The 17777-nt window shown below is 41.7% G+C and overlaps 1 protein-coding gene across 1 annotated transcript in view; it reads right to left on the bottom strand.

The window, feature by feature from the left end:
• Positions 1-17773, bottom strand: part of LOC133837713 (uncharacterized) — an 82504-nt gene extending 64731 nt beyond the window's left edge. The window contains 1 exon segment of the mRNA XM_062268572.1: positions 16050-17773. The gene's annotated coding sequence lies outside the window, so the exon portion shown is untranslated.
• Positions 17774-17777: the final 4 nt, after the last annotated feature.

The following is a 17777-nucleotide window of genomic DNA, read 5'->3' as shown; positions in this document are numbered from 1 at the left end:
CATGTTGCAATGAAATACGTAAACTTTTTTGTAAAGCTCCCCAAAGAAAACTAACTTCCACATTATTCCCCCTCGATATTACGCAGCAGCATCAGGATTTGACCTATTTTATAATTAAGCTATGTCCGTTGGCCTCATTAACAATTTGGTAATGAAAGTGATACTAGTTTCACTTTCAGAAAGTAAGCATACAACAACAACGACGACCACCCCTATTTGGAAATCCCTTTCAGGGCGTTTGTAGCAAAAGTGTTGCCTACTTTTTGGCGTTCGTTTTTTTGCGTCTTTTGTTGCTGGCCAGCTCCTGCATGTGAACGCCCTGTCGCCCACTATCCGCAGCGACTAATTTGCCATAGTTTGGCTGCACCCTGACGCTGCCTGCCTTATTATGCGCACTTCAAACTTTAGACAACGCGGCAGTAGCTGCAAAAAACAACAACTGCTCCAAAGAGCTCGGATTCCGCCACAGTGTTGTTCATTTTGGCATGCCGGCCTGCCTCGCCTCCTCGCCTGCCTCGTCTCTTCCCTGATCCCCCTTTTGACTGCAGGCTGGCTGATTTTTAATGCAGGCAGCCACTCACTCAAATTTTCGAGTGCGCCAATGCCGCTCTGCAGCAAATGTTGTATAGTTTTCGTTTAATTTGATGCCGTTGTAGTTGTTGGCTGGCTGTTGCTGTTGCTGTTTGCCGCGGGCGAAACTATGTCGCTAAAGTTTTGTCGGGTGGCTGGTGTGGTGTAGTATGAAAACGAAACGTAACAAAAAAAAAAATTGAATGAAGAGCTGGAAAAGTAACAAAAAAAAATGTTGTTGTCTGCCGAAATCAGCGCCACTTTAGCCACAGACATTAAGCGTTGCATGCAAAATTACCAGCGAGTGGTTTGTATTTCCACTCTGATTGTTGTTTAACATGGTTATATTGTCCTTGCAACTGAATCCTGTTTGGCAGTTATTCTAGTTGTACTTGTAACGGTGCATCCATGTGGCTATAGTTGTTGCTGTTGCTGTTGCTGATGATGTTGCTGCCTGTGGCTGTTGCCATTGCCATTGCCGTAGCTGCTACTGCTGCTGTTGCTCTGCCTGTGGCTGTGGCTCTGCATCATGTCATGCTCTAGTTGCAAAACTTTTGCTGTTCTGCTTCTGCATTTTGAACATTCTTTTTTTTGCTATGTATTTTTGGTGAAATTTTTTTATCGCTTTATTTATATGCATATGGGACAAGTGGCATAAAAAAGTGCAACAAGCAGCTAACTATACATAAATTTGTTTTATGCACAACATAAACTTTTGGCCATTTGTTGCCCAGCAAAAAGAACAAAAAAATAACAAAAAAAAAGGTACGCAAAAACTAAAAAATAATACCGAACGTTGTAAACATGGTCCCTTTGTTGTTCACCTGCAGAACAACTAATTTGCGCTTAGACAAAGCCAACCGAACTGAACATAACTTTTTGGAAGCTTAACACTCACTAGCAGAGGCAGTACAACAATGTGTGTGTGTGTGTGTGGCATGTAACTAGTTGCAGGTTACTTCATCAACATTTCACGCTCGACTTGGCCAAGCAGAATGGCTAGAAGAAACGACTGGTATCGCAGAGGCACGCAGTAAAAATGTGTTCCATACCCTGCTTGGCATATAGTATGTTGCATATAAGCAACTAGGAATCTACGAAGCTGCTCTGCACACCTGGTCAAAACTCTCACTACCGCTCTCTCTTTCTCCGTTGAGCAGCAAAATAAACTCAACTCAACTGTTGAAAATCAACTGGCGACCTAAAAGCTGAAACTCACAGTCGGTACACGTGGTCCAAACAAAGTTTGCAATCAACTTTTCACTTTTTTCTTCTTTTTTTTTTTTGTTGGTTGTTGTTGCTATCCGCCCACCGCAAATACTTAGGAACATATGGACGTTGCGGTGGTTTGTTACTAGATGGGTGGGTTTTGGTGCTGCCTTTTAAGCATTTAATGGCTAGCTTTACCTTATTTTTAGCTTTTTAGCTCTAGCTCTGCAGTAGTCTATCGATAAAACGTTCACGAATTCCGCATTGTGTATGAGCCTAAGCAGAGCGCACATACAAAATATGCTGGAAAATGAACTGGTTTCTTAATTTAAGTCTTGGTAATCAGTTAAATAGATCAGTTAGATCTGCATACGAGTTGGCTGTCTCGTTTTACTTCAGGCAACAACTGCTGGCCATTTGTTGTTTGCCCTTCTTAGCCCATCCCAGTGGTGAGTGAGTGGCCCTTTCAGTCGACATCGACATCGACGTAGCCTAGTTTCTATTTGAGCATTGGAGCAAGTTAAAGTGTTTTGCCACGCACTCCAATAAAAACATCTGCACGCACACACAGGCAAGCTGGCGAGCAATCCGGCAAGCCGGCAACTCGGCCAGGAAAATACCCAAGTTTAGCCATTTGAAAGCTGCCACGTTGTGCTATGCTGTGTGCCTGTTTGTGTGTGTGTGCCAGTTTCGTGACTAGCAACTCTTGCGTTACGCATACGCTATGTGGGCCGGCTGACGGCAATGCCATCCAGCACGGATTGCCAGACACCACTGAGAGCCAGAGTGTGAGTAGAACGGGAGTCAGTCGTCAGTCGAGTGGCGTGGCGTGCTCTTGGACATATATTATGTTTACCTAGCATTCAATTTGGCTAGCAACCTGTTTACCAACAACATTTGCATCAAATGTTTGCGACTCTTCTTCGCTCTCAGTTAAGTAGTCTATGCGTGGCATATGTTCAAGTATTTAATAGCTGAATGCCAAGTAGCTCTGTCATCACCAGCTGCCAAGTTCAATAAAATGCCAGCGCTGAGCAGAGCAGAGCAGAGCAATTGAGAATCGCAGCCTGTGTGTTTACATATTAAGCAATTAGCCACACTCGACTGAACTCTTCGGTTTTAATAACTATTAATTGCATTAACTCAATGCTAATTAAAAATCGATAGGAAATCTACGATTCTCAAAGCAAGAGCCATAAAACGCATGTGTGTGTGGGGATGTTTTTGAGATTTCTTTGAGCGCTTTCCTTTGTCTTTTAAAAAGCGAGCCCAACCGCACATAAAAATAACTCATACGCCGTGAAGAGGTTTACGCAGTGTCAAAGTGAAATATGTCAGCGTTACTTAAAATTGAACATTAACATAGCATTTGAATTGCCTCCTTCACTTTTTCCCCCCAACTCCTCCCTCGCTGTGATGTTTCACTTAAGTGTCAATGCTATAGCCTTCGTCAGGTAATTGCCAAAGCATCCTCTTCTTCTTTTTCTTGCTTCTTACAATTGTTGTTGTGCAGGACAATTTGCAAATGTATGTGCGACTGTATTCAAGTATCGCATTTAGTTGCACAGACCCAAGGGAAAGTAGCAGAAACATAAGCACACTCCCACACACTCGCAGGGATAGAGAACGAGAGGCATGCTCCAGTAGCAAATTGGCGGTGACATTGATGGGGTAATGCTGTGGGGAGGACACTCGAGGGACGACCGGGGGCGGTAAGCCAAGTAGGCGTGCGGGCAGACAGCAGCAGCAGCAGCAGCCACATCAACACAGCTCCAGCTACAAAGTACACAAAAAGTTTTCTAATTATTTTGTCATTAAACGCACACAGGCAAACACACACACACACCCACACACATACACAGAGACAGATACATAAGTATGCTTATACGTATACAGCTGGCTTGTTTACAAGCATACACATGTTTGTCGAGCTATAAAAAAGGGTTACGTATCCGAGAGCCAAACCCAAGCAGACACACACACACATACAAACAGTGTCCTTAGCTCCAACGAGCAGCAGACACGAAGCAACTTTTTGTCCTAATTGTTTCATTTCATGAAATGAAGGTAAGATATTTTGGCAGCTGTGCGTATATTGCCCTAGGTTGTTGTACGCACAAAGACGCACACACACACACATACACACACCACGCACACAGTTGCTGCATTAAATAAGACATCTACGCGCTGCACATAAAGCGATTAACACGGCGAATACTTGACGAGTAGTGAGAGAGGTCGGGAGTTCACGAGGGTACTACACACTTTAACTGCCGCGACGCACAGCGGCTGCCTCTGCCTGTGTACCTCCTCATCTTGTTAAACAACAATTTGTTGAATTAATATCACACCCACACACTCACACACATGCGTGGAGCGTACTTCACAATCCCCAAGACTGTATGTGCTTTGCTCACTTTGACGCCAAGTCAAATACTTGCAAGAATATATACGAAAATATATACATATATTTCAACGCATATACAGAGAGAGAAAGATACAGAGTACGAAAGTACTCACTCTCTGTTTATGTGTGCTTATGTCTGCTATAATTTTGACATTGCCTTTGCCTTTGGCTTTGCACTCTCCAACGAAATTAATGATGCTCCATTCCGAAAAGTTTTTATTACAGATTACTAAAGCCAAGGCAACATCATGGGATAAAGCTGGATTGCTACAAAACAAACGAATTATGAAACTTTTTCACGGCTCATTTCGTTATTATATATGCCGAACAGTAATTGCTGAAACAAGCCCTCAACTAACAACGGGATACAACTAATGTGCTTAGCCTACTAGGCTATAATAAATTCCTAAATAATTTCAATTCAACAAACGCAGTGTTAGACACAATATTTAGTTTTGCAATTCACTCTTGGTTTTCTCTGTTTTAAATGCATTGAATTGCAATTTGCTGGCAGCTTAAAGCTTAAATGTACATATACCTAACTGCTGTTATGTTTGTTTATACGAACATTTATGGGCGTGTGCATAGGGTGTGAGTGTATATGGGTGCCACACACACACACGCACACACACAGGCAGAAAACGCAATTCACTAAATTGCGCGTTTGTAAGTGAAAAAGCTGTGCAATTACTCAGGAGAGCAACTTTCTGATTCAACTGCAACAACTGCTGTCAAAATGTCATAAATTGAGTGGTGGCTCTGGCTGCCACAGTAACAGCAACAACAACAACAACCACAATAACAACAAGAACAATAAAAAAAAAGGATTCAGCAAGAATGGAAAAGTTCAACAGATAAAAGTCGCAGCCGAGTCACTCTTATGTTATCATTTGTTCACATATCCTCATAGTCTATCAAGTATTCTATATTTAATCACTAAATTATCCTGTTTGCCCGCAATCTTGTGGGAATTTCTAGACAGGTTTAATGAACGTGGCTAACCGTTTGGGAATGAGTTTAGAGGGTATTCAGAAATTTGGAAAATAATCCCAAAACCAAAAACCATTATGCTATAAGAAAACAATCAAGTTGTACGCTCTCCTCCTCACTCTCTCTCTCTCTCTCTCTCTCTTTCCTTCTCTTACTCGTCTTTGTTTCAATCTCCCTCTCGCAGAAACACACACACACACACACATACACACACAGTGTCTATCACAAGCCAACACACAAACAGACAATTAAAAAAGCCCCCGAGTACGCAAACTGTTTGACTGCATTTGCAGTGCTCTCAAATCTCTGGGGCTGGGCCATGATTTTAGTTTCGTTACCTCCCAGCGGAGCCAGGAAGAGGCCGAAGAGTCCATTCTCTTGGCCAGGCAGACTGAGCTGCATGAAATTATTGTTAGTATTCAGTGCGCTCGGTTTTCGGCCGCAGACGCAAACGAGTCGCTGCATCTTGCTCTGCGCTGTGGCTGCCTTTCGTTATACAAATTATTCGCATAGCTGGGAAACGAAAAAGCTGTGCAGTCCCAGAGAGTGAGAGGCGGGCGAAGAACAATAGCAACAGCAATATATCGAAACATTTGCCATCGCTTTCAAGTGGTTCGTTCGCATTCGCACCGCCACAAACTTTACTCAATTAAGTTGGCTTCTCATGCCAGGCAGGCAGGCAGGCAAGCAGGCAAGTTGGTCGCAGTTATTGTCCCAGCCATCCCTTCGATTCACGTCAACTACTTTTGGTAGACTTTCTGAACGAGTTGAGCTCACCTCTCAGCTATGAAATCAACGACTTTAGTGCAAACTTTCAACAATTTGCGTTTTGGCCACGGCCTGGCACGGCATACACCAGCTCGCAGCGGCAGCAGCAGCAAATCGAAAGCAAAAACTTTTTGACTAAATGCCAGGTGAGTTGCAGGCGAGTTGCGCTCCCAGTCCTCGAACTGTGAGCAACGAGCCTTTGGACTCGATAGCACGATAGCAGAACACACGACCACAGAGCTCTGAGCACGGCATTCGGCAAAAGTTTACCATAGCTGCTGCTGCTGCTGCTGCACAAATACCCAACGGGCTGCTTGATAAAAGTGGGGGCTCGTTTGCCACATACCCTTGGGGAGCTTTGGGGCAGACGCCGGCGCAGCGTTTACATCTACATTAGCGACGTTGACGCCGAAGTCGCTGCCGCTGCTGCTGCCAAGCCATCGACTATGAAGCTGACGCTGACATCTACATCGTCACTGATATAAAAGTATTACGTATACGTATAAAGTATATCAAAATGTGTGTGTGTTAATATATAGTATAAGGTTGTGGATGTGGCTGAAGCACGCATCAAGCCTGAGCCAGAGCCATTCAACATTCAACATTCGCGCTGAACTTTGATGAGCTGTTGTAATAATATAACGTCCGAATGTCGTCTGGAGTTATGGTAAATCAACGCAGCCAGGTCCCAATTCACTAGCCAACTGTGTGTGTGCTCTCTCAAGTGTGTGTGTGTATGTGTGTGTGAAATTGTACAAACAGTTGGGGCCAAAAGTTGCAAAGTTTCCGACAGGCGCCTTCACCTGCACTCGAAGGTGGTAACTAAATTATTTTGAATTGTGACGCAAGGCACGGCGTTGCTCTGTTGCGTCTTCATATAATTTCCAGTGCTGAAAAGTTAAAGCGGCAATTATGCACGGGCTCTGAAGTCTGAGGCATCAATAAACTTTAAAATTTTAATTAGTACCTGAATACGAATAAACCAAGCTGATGGACTTCGATTCTGCGCCTCTGCCAAAACAGCTCCGACTTATTACAAGTACTTTCTAAATTTGGAAACTTTTACTCGTATTTAATTCCAACATCAACATCAACATTTTTCATTCAACAAGCCAAAGAGCGCGAGAAAGAGAGCAAGCTAAATTCAAATAATAACAATTCAAATAGTTGGAAAAGTTTAATTTCAACTTCATTGCCACTCGAGCCACACAGACAAAAGCCTCGAATGCCGTTCGTTTGTTCGTTCGTTCGTTTGCAGGACACAGACTTCTGATGAATTTTCAGTCAATTTGATTGATTTGTTGACAGAGCGAGTCAGACAATGACGAGTAACAAGTTAATTGTGCACTTTTTTGACACTTACCCAAATTGCTTTTGGCCAAGGCAATAATTGGCTCAAAATAGTCGCAGTCAGGGCCAAAGCTAGAGCCAAACAAATAGCGAACTTGCTCGATGAAAGCAGAATGCTGATTATCAGGCATGTGTTCTCAACTACATGTGTTAAATGGTTTTGGAAAAGCTTTCAGCTGTCTGCGACGAGGTAAATTGAAGTGACCATTAGACAGGTGCATAAATACGAGTCACGAAAAAGTGGAAGAAGAAAGGTATTTAGTGCTCGTCATATACATATATAGTATTGCTCTGTTTGCTTATCAAAAGCTATAGATCAACACACAATTGAGTTATTACTGACAACTAAATGTGGTCTATCGTCATCGTCACCGTCATCATCATCATCGTAGTAGTCATCATCGTAGTCATCATCACGATGATAATCATCATTTACAATGCTTGTTGGCAGTTTAAGCATGAAAATCAAAATCAAACAATGGCAACGATGTGGGCTACCATTGCGTGCTGGCAGCTCATTGTAAATAAGAATGCCGTTTTAGGGTTGAGGAGCAGACGAAGTGGGAGTCACTGGCATCAGTTTCGCCAAAGACATACTCTCTCTCACACACTCTATATACTACATATACATTTACAATAAATGTTCAGCCAGGCAATAGATACGATGCCAATGCAGAACAGCTGATTACGACACACTTGAATTGTTGCTTTGTTATGCGGCTCCTTTTTGAGTGGGAAGGAGGTCCGGAACTAATGCCCATTGTTAATAGTCAACGAGCCGGTCAACCCGAAAGTTGTTCGTCGCAATTTATAATTTCTGCCGCCTTGAGCTGCAATAAAATTTCTTAAATGCGCGATTTTGATTTCGTATCAAACGAAATGCTCAAAATGAACTCGAATGACATGCAACACCTTTTTCTGTTAAAAGGGTTTTAAATTTGACAACAATGATAGCTCCTTCTGCTTCGGTTACGCCATCTTCTTCCTTTCCATTCAGGACTAAGCTCGTCCTTCTCTGCTGCCAGCATTATGCTGGCTGTCAGTCGTTTGTTTACATTTTATTGTTATTGTTGTCGTTGATGGTATTAATAAATTATCTCTATCAAGATTCACGCTGGCCGAGCTTTTCAACATTTTAGTGGTAGATTTGTTAGCGGGTCCTTGGCCGAAGCTATTTGTCTATTGACTGGCGAACATTATTTTCTAGCTGGTTAAATTTATTTACAAGCATAATGCATGTTAACGAGCGCTTTGTTATTTATATTGTTAGACATTAGCATCATTAAATTGAGTCAAGCATTATGCATAATAAATTGATAAGCTTCCTTTTGCGCAATGTTTTAATATGGAAATCAATATTTGTGTTTAAGTAGTAAATTCAACATTAGATTTCAATGCCCTCAAGGCAATAATCTCAATTTGCGTAGAAATGCAACAAAAACGAAACTCTAAACTATTTAATGCTGCCAGCACATTGAATGATTAAATTAGTGTGCAGCGACAGTGGCAACCAAAGCCGCATCAACGTCAGTTTTAGCTAATGCAGTCATTTTATGCAAAAGGACCCTGGACCACGAGCATAGTTGAACGGCATTTTGCAGGAACTTCCGCAGCCAGGCGCTAATAGTTTTTAAGTATAATGCAATAAAGATGAAAGTCCAAATCATGCTTCATCAACATCAACGTCAACAATATAATCAACCGACTGCATAGAAGGACATTCCAGAGCCAAGCAAGTCCTGGAGAAAACTGTGGTCGTCAGACCGTCAAGGGCTGTTGCGTAGCCGGTGATGCTGGAGCTGCTGGGGCAAGCCGGGGCTGCTGACAATTCAATGTCCTGCTCAATTTGTCTACACGCAAATGTGCACTGTCGCCTCGCCTCGGCTCGCCTCGCCCCGAGTGGGTGTCCGATCCGCAAAGGCAGCTTGTGCTTATTTGTGTTGTTGCCTTGTAAGCGGGACATGGCAATGAAGTAGGCGAAATGCTGGGCTGGCTGCAATGCCTGTGAGATTGTGTGAGGCTGTGAGTGAGACTTGGGAGACTGGGCGGAAGCAGCTTAGTCACTCAAGTGCACAGCAAATGGACGCACGGCAGACAGCCGCTTTGTCTGCTTCTGCTGCTGCTGCTGCTGCTGCCTCCTGTTGCCTATGCTGTCGCAATGTAAAAAGCGCAGCTAGCGGCGTTTGCTATCAACCCAGCCCAGCTGAGGTTGCCTGCCCAGTGCAGTTGGCTGCCTGGCTGCCAGGCTGCCGGTGTCATCGTCCATGCTGACAAACAAAAGCGACGACAACGAGCTCAAGGGAAGTGACTGCTGTGACTGACCCGGAAACATTAAAGGGATGCCCCCGTTGCTTTGTGCCTGGCATTTGTCTGGGGTGCTCAGCAAAACTAAATGTCGCCGTCACCGTTGCCGTCGTCGTCGTCGTCGTCGCTCGATTTCAGCTGCATGCTCATTCGTTCTATGCAAAAGCAGCATAAATATTAATAGTTCAAAATTAATCACAAGCACAATAACACACAAATAAAACGAGTCGTATGAAGAGCTAGTTAATTAGTTTTTGCCACGCACACAACCGTATACACTTATAGTTGTACCATAAAATTGGCTGACAGCTGCCATGCAACAATTTGGCCATTTGGCTGGCCAACGTGCAGAGCACTGCAATGTTGTACACTGGCCATTGCTAAAATATTAACAAACTCAATTAAAGCGAGCTCTAATTTTGCCAACTCACACATACACAGCATTTTTAACATGTCTGTGCATATGAATGTAACTCATAGGTGGACGACTTGACATGTGTCTTTACTGCCAAATTTATTGCCTCAAATAAATTAACAAAATTAAATTTAAATTCTGCACAAATGACCGCAGGTACAATATTATATATGTCGATGCAGGGCAAAATTAAATTAAATTATTAGTTGCCAGTCTGTGTGGCAAGTCTGCAATAATACTCGTTAAGCAAAAAGCAGTTGCCAGTTGGTCACAAATTTGATTTAGCCAAGCAAATGTTTGCCCCTGTAAATGCATATTTAAATATACTTCTATATCTGTATGTGTATAGTAGTAAAAAGTGTGGCCAAGTTAGCCAGCGCTAGCGGACTTAAGTTGCCTCAGTTTGTTGACTCTGATAATCCCTCAAGTTTGTTGACAATGTGGCTCAGTGGCTGCGACATTTGGCCTCAAAAATATTGCGCATACGCCTCAGGGCAAGCAGCACTTACCAAGATGTAGCTGTGAAAAAATGCAGCACATGTCTTCTTTGCCGTTGCCGTTGCCACAGTTGAGGCACTTTTGCATACGAGTATTGAGACAACCACAAAAAAGCAGGCAAGCAAGTTTGTGGTTGAGCTGACAAGATACACCGCAAAGAGGCAGCACTTAATAATTACATGAGCATTTTCATATAGTCATAAGACGAGACCCAAGACCCTCCAGAGTGTTTGCGTCTGCTCTGCCAGCCTGGCTGAGAGTCTCGGCTGTAAACATGTGTTTACTTCAGTGCTAAGAAAGAGCAAAAAGGCACATACACAAAAAAGTATTCCATGTCAATTTTATGCAATTTAACATGCAGCTAAGGGCAAGACTGTTGCTGCTGATACTGATGCAGCTGCTACTGCTGCTCTAATGAAGTGAAATGGATTTAATTTCAGCTTTAAATAAAATTTCTACATACGGGAAATTCCTGTACATTAGTGCCTTTAATGTAGCCAAGCTGCTTATGTTGCATAATTAGCATAAATATTTCGCTTAGGATTTATTTATATAATGCTATTTGGGCTTACACTCCACAAGCTGCCGTGGGCAATGCTTTTAGCTCCAGCTCTCGCTCTCGACTTATTTATTTTTAGTTTTTTTGTATTTTATTTTCTCTTTTTTTTACATGTGTGTGTGTGTGTGTGTGTGTGTTGTGAGAGATGTGAAAAAATAAAACGAGGCAGGTTTTTGCTACTTCGGAGGCGGAACTTCCCCCTGTTATACGTTTGTGATGTGAAACGTTGAGTTTGTTGTGTGTAGTGTTCAGTTGTGTTGTTCTGTTGTAGGTTTATTTGTGCACGTGGTTGTATGTGGCTACCCTGACTGTAGACACACAATTTTCTGTTCTATTTAGTTTGGTTTGTTGCCGTTGAATAAAACATTTTCACGGCTGGTGGGCCGGCAGCGACCCGCGAGCAACCTTCATATCAAATGTGTCTTGCACACGTATACACAACGCCCAAGCCAACGCTACGTATGCTTGATGTGTTTTTAAAGTGTGTGTTTATGCGATGCACAATGGCCGCCAACGACAAAATATATACATATTACTTGTATGTGTGTGTGTGTCTGTGAGTTGAGTTGTGCCTTGTATGATGTATGCATACTTGGATGTGTGCACGCCTTTTGTTTGCCACCGAAATGTTTCGAGTGTGAGTCTGATTGTGTGTAGTAAAAACCCTTTTCATTGCTGTTTACAGATCATTGACGTTGATTGTTTAAATGAAATGTTTGCTGTGCATTATTTGCTTTTACTTTTATTTGCGCGGCAAATTTGAGGCCAGCAGAGGTGTAGCTCATGTCGAGCTATCACACAGCATTTGTGGCTACATAAAATGCTCAGAATAAGCTTAATATAAACACACGCGCTCACAAGCCAAGCGTTATCTGAACGGATTCCTGTGTGTGTCTGAATATGCGGGCTAGTTAAAGTAATGGGTTGAAGGCACGCCCCTGAAGGTAGGCAATGTTTTATTGATAGCCACTTGAAGCGGGTTGGAGGCGATAGATACAGATACGGAGCATGTGTCTCTCTCGAAATATATGAGCATAGAGCTATTAGCATTCAGTTGGCAGAATCTGAACGCAAACTGAACCAATAAGTACCAAGTATATGAATCTTGAGTTCAACCTTCAAATTCAAGCAAACACCTTGACCGTCGCCACGCCCACGTTGTGAAACGCCTTCGTTTTCTTAGCTGAAAACAAAAGTTTGTTCTGTTTGCCGCTCTCTTATTCTGTGCTCGTTATTAGCGCTGGAAATTATAATTCCTTTGGTGTATTTTACATTACTTATTTTTTGATTTTTTCTTTTCTGTTGCTGCTTTTCATTTTTGTACGCTATGTAATTATGTGAGCCTTCACAGCTGAACACAAAAGTTTAATTGCTTTTTCGTATTTGAACACAAAGGCGTGCAATTAGCTGGGGTAACAAAAGGAACTTGGAAAGCCATTCAAATGGTCTCGTTGGCCAGTGAAGGCAAGGTCCAAGGCATTTAATAATTTATTGGGCTGCAAGAGAGCTCAAACTTTCGAGTTGAAAGTGAAGTAATCTACAATTTCGGTTGAAGTACATTTCCTGTGTGTCAAAGCCAGCAACAACAGCAAGAACTATGCATAATTTTCCTTTCGCTTTGCAAATCTCGTTCTTTAAAATTCTATATTACACACACTCACACACACACACACGCACGTATTTCTTTCATTTTGTTTGTTGCCGCACTTTGTATTGTTTTGCTTCTGTTTTTGTTTTGTTTTCGGTATAGTCGGGTTTTTGTTTTGTGTTGATTTTGTTGCTCTCTGGAACGCCCACATGGACAACGACGGAGCGGCAAACACAAACAAAAGAATTCATTATTTTACTGTTGTGTATTTAAATTTGATACAACACACGCTATTTTCACACACAACACACTCACACACACATATATACATGAGGCACTTGCAGTTGATTTTAATCGCACTTTTCGTGCGTTTTTTGAGTTTTGCATAAATTTTCCTTCTATTTTATTTTGTTTACTTTGACCTGGTTTTTCGTTAGGTTTTACGGCCCACTGTATTCATTTTCGTTTTCATTTTCGTCTTTCTGTCTCTCTGTTCTCTCTTTTGTGCGAGTATTTTTTGGTACTCATTAAAATAGGTAAACAAAATCGCATAAAATTTGCTGATAGACAACAGATAACCGTTAAAACTTTGTACAAACTGTGTGTGTGTGTGTGTGTGTGTGTGTGGGTGCATATTTGCGTTGAAAAGTTCGTAGATCGTTATTTCGGGGCAGTTTGGTTAGGCAAATTAAGTGTAATGTTGATGAGAGGAAACCAGCTAAAACGTTTTGAACGGACTTAGTAAGTGTTAAAAGCAGCTATTAAAATCGCTGGGAATGGGCGCTAATTTCACACGAAAAGGTTACGCTCCTAAGCAATTAGAAAATTGTTCAAAAAAATTGTTAAGTGCCCCAGTTGATAGCGATGTTATCAGAAAAGAAAAATCAACAAATTTGTTAGACTCTAAATAATAATTATTGCCTCTTTGGCTTGGCAATCTGATAGAAGGTTTAAAATGATGGCAGTTTGTGTCCATCACGTTTGACATAGACTGAAACTTTGAAGTACTCCTAAATCAGCATTAAAGCCATAACATTTCATGACTTTTCTTTCTTTCGTTCATATTTTCTTTTTGCGTTGTACTGGCTGTGCAGCACTTGGCAGTGCAACAATTCTAGGTCAACACAAATCAGCATAAGCTACAACTACATATCGGGCAATAACATTTTTATGTGTTAAAGCTTTGTGACAAAAGGCCAAATACAAGCGCCGAATGCAAAAGACTGTATGGGAAAAAAAGAAGCTAGGAAAAAAATACGAAAACATGAGCAACAAAAAATGAACGTTGAATGTTGCTGCAGCTTGGCATAGAAAGTTTTTCGTTTCTTTCTCCAGTGGCTGTAATAAATTTGGACAAGAGTAAGCAAGCAACAAATGGGAATAAGCAAAACAAACGGCCACTGCAACAGTTCAACACAAAGTCATGGGCGTTAGTCTGGGCATGGCCAAGGGAATTGTTTATAAAAACCAAGTTTTTTACGACCAAGAAATAGAAAGCAGTTAAAATGCCAAGCCATGGATCAATTTGTGCAGCTGCTTCTCATGTTGTTGCTGTTTGTTTCTGCTGAAAGATATGCACGCCCTTTCAGTGCAGATTTGTCCCACTGTGCGCTTGTCCTTCGCATCTAGCTCTCTGATGATACACTGTCAAAAATTGTTGAGCTGCATAAATATGTAAGCTGTGTGACGCTGTGTATGTGTGTGTACGTGCGGTAGTTGGTTCTACAATGTCTGTGTACAGAATATACACAGAAATTTACATTTTATTCTATCTTATATCATGGCTGAGCGATTTCATTTTCATGCGTGTCCTCTGCCCCAGCACTTGTTTGTGCACAGTTTGTTTTTGTAGTAGTTGTTGCTGTTGCTGTTTTCTTGTTGTCCATTTAAATGGCAATTGTTGTGGCATCTGTTGCTATCGCTCGACGCTGCTTGTTCAAAGTCCCACTCCCATTCTCAGTCCCTGAACTGTGCTCAACTTCTGCTGTGGCTGTTACTTTTGATCTGGTTTTCATGTTTGCTTAGGTGCCTAGGTATTTATTCAGTTCCAGTATGCCAGGCAAAATACTTTTAAATGTAATTTTTAGATGCGCCTACCAAGCTGTGCCGCTTGCCACTAGAATATGCACCGTCCTGCATGCTAGCTGGCTGGTTGGCTGGCTGCACTTCAGAGTGTGGAGTGTTACTTTTGGCAATATACATGCATACTATATGCGCATGTTGTATACGAGCTTGGTACGTTCTGTGTACTCTCTCAACACACACACTACACTCTGGCGGCATTGGTGCAGCGATTTTCAAGCCGCCTCTCAGCCCCTCTTTCAGACTCTAAGCCAGTTCATGAGTGCTGGTCCAGTTGGCAGGCACATGCATAAATATTATAAAACGTGCAGTTGGCTAAAAAAGGTGAATGAAGCTTTGGAGACGACTTGCACCAGCTCCTGCTCCCAGTCGTCACATCCTCACAATCTATGCATTGAGTGTGGCCAAAGTGCTTACCCTCTGCTCTTATAAATAAGCCAGTTGAATACTCCCATCAACCTTTGACTGCATATCTGCCTGTCTGCTTTTCAGCCAGCCTAAGCGTTGAGTTTAGCTCTAGGATTTTGGCAAATGTTATGAGAGGCCGCTTATATATGCACCGACAGCTAACTGATTACACTTCTTATCCACATTACTCTTTCCATTTTTCACTTGCAACTTTAAATGCTCTAAATTCCGTTTGTGAATTCCAAAACGATTTACTACGAGAAATTGTTTAATCGGGCGCAACATTTCGTTTTTAATACACTCTCGAAATTTACAGAATGAACATTTCAATGAAGTAAACTGTTTGCAATAAAGCAAATAATAATTACTCAGAATCATACATATTATGTATTACTGAAAACGAAAGTTGCCATTTTTCTGATACCAAGAATTGTCCGCTCATTCGAGCTGAATGAAGTCTATTGTCATGGAATGTGGTAAACGCTATGAGTCGTCCTGTGCAAACGGTCATTATCCAGCAATTAAGGTGGGCGTTGGCATGGACATTGAGCCTATGGCACACCCAAAATACCTAGAGCGTTGCTCAATTTACAGGCACGTGTAATAATTGGCCGATAACTGAAATTAAGCCTGTGCAATTAACTACAATATTTACAGTCAATTGCAAATAAAATGTAATCAAAATATAACGCTTGACAAAGCTTACAAGTTGTGCATATTGAATGCAAAATATATTTATACTTTGCTATCATGATCAAAAGAAAAACGATTGAAAAGAACGTAAATGAAATGATTTATTCAATTTGTTTGAGTGCGCGAAACAATTGCGTTATTTGTGGGACTCTGTTTGAAGGCAAAGTGTATAACAATGGGTAGAATGATGAATAATTATGCAACTTACATGCACACTTCATTAATTAAATGCAAGCCGCTCAATAAACATTGACAATTGTCAACGATGGAGGAGAACAACGTGTCGTATGCTTGTTATTACTTTTATTTTCGAGCATTGTTTTTTACACCGTTATACGCGTTAAGCTAGGATTTATCGTTACCGTGCATTGGAAAATATTTAATGAAATTGCATATTTTTGTTGTTTTTTTTTTAATCGCGATAAGGAGCACAACAAACGAGACGAAGAGCGAGAACAAGAAGAAAAACAAGACGAAGCCGGAGCCGGAGACCGAGAACCGAGATCGAGAAGTTGAACATGAACGCAAGCAATGTCGATGGCGAGGCGAATATAATTATTTATGAAAGTCGACAAACAATGTGCAAAAAACCTCGAGTTGAACACGCGCGTTATACTTTTAGCCGTCGTTGTGGATTTACAATTTACAATTTTAATAAAGTCATACACACGCACGACTTCGGCTGGGGAGACTTGGGGAGGACTCAGTCAACCGGTCGATCCTTGGGCCGATTTCCGACCTGCTCTGGCGTCGCGTGGTCTGAAGATTACAATTGAAAAGAACAAACAACAGCGGCAACAGTAACAGCCACAGCAACAACAACGGTAACGACAACGACAACGACAGCGAACTTGCCGAGGAGCATCAATTTTTAATATCTATTTAACATTTCAATCAAGCGTTAAAACAACAGCACTCGCTCGGTGCTCTCTGTTGTATGTGATACGGTACGATATGATAATACGATGCGTTTATGCATATGCCGAATTTAATAAATAATTAATTTCGCATTTATTGTATTTTGCATTTTGGCATTTTTGGGTTTTTGTATTTTGCATTTTGCAATTCATTTCATGACGCATCGCGCACGCTAATAAAATTAAATGGCCAAAAACAAAGCGACACTCACTTGCGCACTCACTACTGGCACAGACACAGAGACAGTTAGCGGTTGTGTCGGGTTGTGCTTTTATTATTTTCTTCTATATATATTTTTTTTTTTTTGTGTTGCTGCCTGACGTTTGTCCTGGGCGCGTATATCCTTGAGCACGGCGTAGCGCCACGTTCCGATACGAATACGAAACTGAGCAGCGCTATTGGCAAAAACTGGCACGAATCCCGAAATGTCCTTTCGCTCGGTCGATGCGAGCGCAATTTTTAGGGATATTTTCCGTCGGTTTGCCCTCGTCAGTTTCAGCATCGTTTTCACTCAATTCCGAATGAAAGTAAAATTCATTTGTGGAGCGCTCGCTCGCTCGCTAGCTCGTCGCAGCCATGTAGGAAGTGGCTCGTCGGGCTCGGCATTTGAGTTTGTTTTGGTTTAAATTGCATTGACTTGATGATGCTTGAGGCACCGAGAAGTGGGCCTATCCCAAGCACTTTTATTTTAGCTTTGCTGCTGTTTGTTTGTGAGTTTGCCGAGGATTCTTACAGCACTTGAGTCAATGCAAATGCAAATACAAATAACTAGTTCAAGTACTTTGATATTTGTGTTTTCTACAGCTTAAGTACACTCCTTCTCCTCACTCCACTTATACTTATAATCAGCCAAAGATTTGCCCACTTACAAATACTTCTTATTAATTACAAGTACTTAATATTAATTTTGTGTTTCGTTGAGATAATTTCAATTTACAATAACACAAAGATGTCTTGTGGCACAAGTTTTTTTTGTGCAATATTGCCTTGCAGCGCTTTAAGCCACAAATATTGACCA

This window comes from Drosophila sulfurigaster, chromosome 2R (genome assembly GCF_023558435.1).
Source record: "Drosophila sulfurigaster albostrigata strain 15112-1811.04 chromosome 2R, ASM2355843v2, whole genome shotgun sequence".
Lineage (NCBI taxonomy): Eukaryota > Metazoa > Arthropoda > Insecta > Diptera > Drosophilidae > Drosophila > Drosophila sulfurigaster.
The sequence above is the reverse complement of the archived record's forward strand: the minus strand, read 5'-3'. Positions and strand labels throughout refer to the sequence as shown.